This window comes from Corapipo altera, unplaced genomic scaffold, assembly GCF_003945725.1.
Source record: "Corapipo altera isolate COAL_440 unplaced genomic scaffold, ASM394572v1 0, whole genome shotgun sequence".
NCBI lineage: Eukaryota > Metazoa > Chordata > Aves > Passeriformes > Pipridae > Corapipo > Corapipo altera.
Window position 1 is genome coordinate 89,005,101 of NW_020884872.1, and position 5,841 is coordinate 89,010,941.

Sequence of the window (5,841 nt, forward strand, 5' to 3'; positions counted from 1 at the left end):
ACTCAGTGATCTCAGAGGCCTTTTCCAACCTAATTGATTCTGTGATTCTCTGATTTTACCTGCACCTACAGCAGCACAAGCACACCAGTGACAGCAGGAGGGACGCTGTTCTCCTCCACATACCACCACCATCACCCACCTACCCAAGCACTGCACTGGAGAGAGACCTCGACAAACTAGAGACAGGCAACCACCAACCTCATGAAGTTTAAAAAGGGCAAATGCCAGATTCTGCACCTGGGACAGGGCAACCCTAGATATGTGTATGGACTAAGGAACAAGAGGCTGGAGAGCAGTGGAAAGGGACTTGGGGGTCCTGGTCAATGGCAAGTTGAATATGAGTCAGCAGTGTCCTGGCAGCCAGGAGGACCAACAGTGTTCTGGGGGGCATCAGGCAAAGCATCACCAGCTGGTCACGGGAGGGGATTGTCCCGCTCTGTTCTGCACTGGTACAGCCTCACCCTTGTGTGCAGTTTTGGGCACTGTAATATAAAAAAGATATTAAGCTACTGGACAGCATCCAAAGGAGGGCAATGAAGATGGTGAAGGGCCTTGAGGGGAAGCCGTATGAGGAGTGTCTGATGGCACTTTGGTCTGTTCAGCCTGGAGAAAACTGAGAGGAGACCTCACTGAGGTCTTCAACATTCTCCTGAGGGGAAGAGGAGGGGCAGGCACTGATGTCTTCACTCTCATAACCAGTGACAGGACTCGAGAAAACAGCGAGAAGCTGAGCCAGGGGAGGTTTAAGTTGGATATCAGGAAAAAGTTTTTTCACCCAGAGGGTGGTTGGGCACTGGAACAGGCTCCCCAGGGAAGTGGTCACAGCATCAAGCCTGCCTATTCAAGAAGCATTTGGACGATACGCTGAGGCACATGGTGTGACTCCTGGGGAGTCCTGTGCAGGGCTAGGAACTGGCCTCGATGATCCTGATGGGTCCTTTCCAACTCAGCACATTCTGTGATTGCGCTGTTTGGTCTGAGCCGACCCCAAAGCCCATCCAGAGCGGGGCAGCGCGGCCGCCGCTGCCCTTGCACACAACATGGAGCCTCCGCTGCCATTTCGCGGGCGCCGCTCCCCGCGCGCCCCATGTCCCGGGGGCGGGGCGGCCCCGTGCCGGCCCCGCCCGCCTCGTGACGTCACGCACAGCGCGCGCCGCGGGAGAGCTCGGGGTACACTCACGGCACCGCCCCCGCCGCGCATGCGCTGCACGGAGGGAGGCGGGGGCGGTACCGCCGGGGGCCGAGGGGTCGCTCACCCGGAAGCCGCCGGGCCCCAGGCAGGAAGTGACCCCTGCGCGCGCGCCGCGACCAGCGGGCCCCGGATCCGCCCGCCCGCGCGGCCCTCGGTGACTTCTGTGACTGACGGGGCGGCTCCGCCCTGCCCGCCTCGCCCCGCCCCCCGTGGGCTCCGCGGCCAATCGGAAATGCGAGTTGTCCCTCCGTCTCCATCTCCTCCTTGACGGATGGATGCGGGAGCCAATCAGGCCGACGGCCCCGCCCCCGCCGCCCGCCAATGCGCGCCGCGCGATGCGGCTCTCGCGGTCTGGGAGCCGGGAGGGTGGGCCCGGCCGGGCGCGCGCGCCCCCGCCCCGGCCCCGCCGCCGCCCGCGCTTCTCGCCGGGGGAGTCGCCCCCGCCTCGCTGCTGCCCTGGGGGGGCTCCCACCGCTCCCGCGCCGGGGCAGCCTCGCCGCCCGCCACACGTTCCCTGTCTGGATGCGACACGGGGCGGGGAGGAGCCGCCCGGCCTGGGGGCTCCGCGCACTCTTAAGGTGGCCCGAGAGGCCGGCGGTAGCAGGACCGGTGGGCGTGTCCCCGGAGCGGCGCGGTGGCGGCAGTAGGGGCTGCCTGGTGTGGAGGGCGGCGTGCGGGGGCGGCTGCGGGAGAATTGTCGCTTCCCCATCGGGGTTGGGGAGCCGGGTGCAGGTTGGTATCGGGACATAAGCGCCTGTCACATGAGGGATTCCTGTTGCTGAGACGGGGAGCGGTGGCTGGAGACGAAGTGTCTGCACTCCCCCATGTCCCGACCTGGGCCAGCAAACACGTCCCTTGACGCTTTTCCAACCTTTGAGACTCCCGAGCTCCCTGAAGGTCCGGTGGGGTTACCCACTGGTGGGGATACCAGGCACTGGTGGGGATACCAGGTATCACGGGCTTTCTTGTAGTTCAGATCCTAAACGTGTTTAAAGTGCCGAGTTTTAAACCACTAGTTTTGGCCTCTTGATTGTGTAAGATGCATCGTTACCCAGGTAGGTATGTCGCTTCCATAGAGTACTCTGAGAAGTCATTCCGAACTTGTAATGTGAGTAACTAAAGTAAATTTTTACATATACGTTTGCAGAGTCACAGAATCAATTAGGTTGGAAAAGGCCACTGAGATCATCTTGTCCAACCTGTGACTTTGCACCACCATGTCAACTAGACCATGACACTAAATGCCATGCAGTCTTAAACACTTCCAGGGACGGTGACTCCACCATCTCCTTGGGCAGCCTGTTCAATGTGTAATCAACCTTTCAGTGAAGAAATTCTTCCTAATGTCCAACCTGAACCTCCCCTGGAGCAGCTTGAGACTATGTTCTCTCATCCTGTCACTAGCTGGGAGGAGAGGCTGACCCCCACCTGGCTACAGCCTCCTTTCAGGTAGTTGCAGACAATAAGGTCACCTCTCAGCCTCCTCAGCACCCCCAGCTCCCTCAGCCATTCTCGTACTTACACACAAGTACATAAAAGAAAGGATTTCCTGGATAAGAAGAGGTTTTGAAAAAAAGCCACAAGCCAAATGCCAAACCCTAGCCAGGGAGAAAAACACCTTAGGGTACCTGCATGTTACATGGGGTTGCTGAGATGCCTGTTTACTACTAGTTGCAAATGGAAGGAACAGTCCTTCAGTCAGGATGTGGAAGAGAATTCCTTCCCAAATACTGTGTGCTTCAATGTCCTAACTGCCAAAAAACAAAGCCACCTCCTACACCTTCCTGGATGCCAGAAGCCCCAACTGCCCGCTACCCATCTGTCAAAATTTACAGCTCTCCTTAGACAAATATTAACAATTCAGTCATGCACAAAACCAGTGGCATCTTGAAAAAATTGGAAGAAGCATAAAATACACGGAATGTAATGTAAAAATAAGTTACATGGTGACTAGTTTACTTTTTTCCCCCATGTCTCCATCTGCTCTCTCTTCTACTTAGCTTGGAAAGTCTTTGGAATGTGTCTTTGTTCTCTGAATGCTAAATATTATGATGGATCATGATCCATTCACCTCTGTGTGTCTCTGCCACACTATCCTTTGCCCTGCCTCCCTAGGGCACTTTTTATGTTGGATGCAAATTTTTGTATTTACATTCTTTCAAGTAGTGGAACAAGTTAAGTTACATCATATATTTTTATTGCCCATAAAAAGCAGGCAGTATTTCAGGTATTCATTTGGGAGAGAGGATCCTGAAATCAAAATGAAAAATAAGTAGGGAACAAACACTGGATGCCTGGCACACGTCAAGTCCAACCGCAGCTTTTCAACACCTCTGCAGTTGGCTACAGATCAAACAACTCGGAGATACCACCCGTCAGTGCCTCCCAGCACAGTGGTGCTCCTGCCTTGTCTCCCAGCAAAGAGGAGCCCGAGCTCTGTATGGACACAAATCCCAGCTAGAGGGGGACTGGGCGACTTCCTATGGAAATAGCAGAGACCCAAAGACCACATAGCCTAAACAGAAGTCCAGGGAGGGGCAGTAGAACAAGGGAACTGAAGCTAAGATGTTCACCCAGGACTGGAGTGAGGCTAGGAGAAAGGACAGAGCTCTGCTGTAGTGGCGGGAGGGAAAGAGGTGGTTGTTGGCCCTTGGTAATGATCAGGAACACCATAATGGGATCTGTAATGAGATAATATGAATATGGGAAAAGGGGCAGGGAGCCCTCCTTGACAGGGGGAAGAACATGTAAGTAGCATAGGGAGAAGTGCTATGACTAGAGCTGCTGGCATTGGAGCAGAAGAATGGTTTGGTGTGGAAAAAGGAGGACCTACAGCATCTTGAGAGGATGGTGACTGACTTCCTGAAATGAAGGCATTGAACTTTGGCACAGGTTTTGACAGGTTGAAGGAATGCAAGGAGTCATTGCAGGTGCAATGGTAAACTAAGCCCTGCAAAAGCAGCAAATATTACAACACACCTTCTACCATCAGAACAATTTCCATATTACAGTTTCCAGAAGGAAAAAATTACTCAGAAAATGCCATTTCCTCCCACCATGTGTGCTGTCCTCTGCTCCAAACCTTACAGAAGTGCTACCATTTTAGGATGCAGATGCAAAACTACCTACAAAAAGAAAAGATTATCAAATGCAAGAGAACTGGGGTAGGGACCCTGAGGGAGGCTGTTTCATGGTCGTGCATTTCAGATTGACATGTCAAAGCGACCTGCCTATGACACTGGCATCAGCTGCAGTGGGACGCCAGGCAGTGCCTGCTCCTTCCTACATCCACATTTTGGAGTATTTGGTCTACTTAGTGTACTTCGCTGCACAGTCCTCTTTAATGCTATAAATGCTATAATGCTATAAAATAATGGCCTTGGTCTGCAGCCCTGAGACACCCCAATATGAGACTCCCAGTTTTCAGGCAACTGGGTGAAAGTGGGTCAATGCCGTATATAATTTGCAGAATCACAAAATAGGTAGGATTGGAAAGGACCACAGTCAGTCATCTGGTCCAACGTCACTGCTCAAGCAGGTCATCCTAGAGCACGTGGCACAGGATTGTGTCCAGTCAGTTCTTATTCATTTCCAGTGAGGCAGACTCTACCTCTCTGGGCAATCTGTTCCAGTGTGTAGTCACCTGCACAGCAAAGAAGTTCTTTCTCATATTCAGGTGGAACTTCCCATGCACCATTTTCTGCCCATTGCCTGTTTTTCCTAGTGGTTGGTATCACCGAGAAAAGCCTGGCTCTATCTTCTTGGCACCCCCGCTTTAGATATTTATATACATTAATGAGGTGAATTAATGGGGTTTCCTATATGGTTCTAGCTGGTTGTAACACATAGGAGAGACTTTTAATAGGGTTGTGGCGATCTGGTGATGTCCCTGCAATAGGTTATTGACAAACACAAGGCGTGAGGGAAGACTACCAGAGACGGAGAGAAGAGTTGTTTTGCGGTGGAAGTTGACCCCGAGCATCCAGGACTGGAGCTGGGCACAAGCACTGCGTGGGCGGTGGGAGCAGCGCGGGTCACCCAGGGCGGAGACCCCGGCCCAGGGCCCGGGCAGCCGTCTGGGAGCCGGGAGGGTAGCGGAGCCCCCGGGCGGGGGGCGATGACCGGCTGTCGCCGGGGTGATCCTGCCAGCTGAGGGGCGGCAAGAGGCGGCTGCTGGCAGCGCCCTCGGGGGCGAGGGCCCCGCGGCCACCGTCGGGGTGACTCGAGCCCCGGTGCCGGGGATGTCCGGGGCCCTGGCCGGTCCCCGCGGGCAGCCGGCTCCCCCCCTCCGGCCGGCAGAGCGAGTAGGCAACCGCAGCTCCCCCGGCCCGGAGCCTCCTTAACCCGGGGAGGCGGGGGCGGCCGCGGCCAGGGGGAGCCGGGGGAGGCGGAGCGGCGGCTGGGGAGGAGCCGGGGCCTGCAGTGGAGCCGCAGCCCGGAGCAGCAGCCGCGGGAGCGGCGGGGCCTGGAGAGACTCAGCGCCGCCCGGGCCGGGCCCCCGCACCGGAGCCCGGGGAGCGCCCCGCGGACGAAGCCGCTGCCCGGCGGAAGGCGGCGAAGGCGCCGCGCAGCCCCGCGCAGGCCCGTGAGCCGCCGCGGCCTCCCGTGGTAGCCGAGCCCGGGCAGGAGGAGCTGGGGCCTGGGGGGAA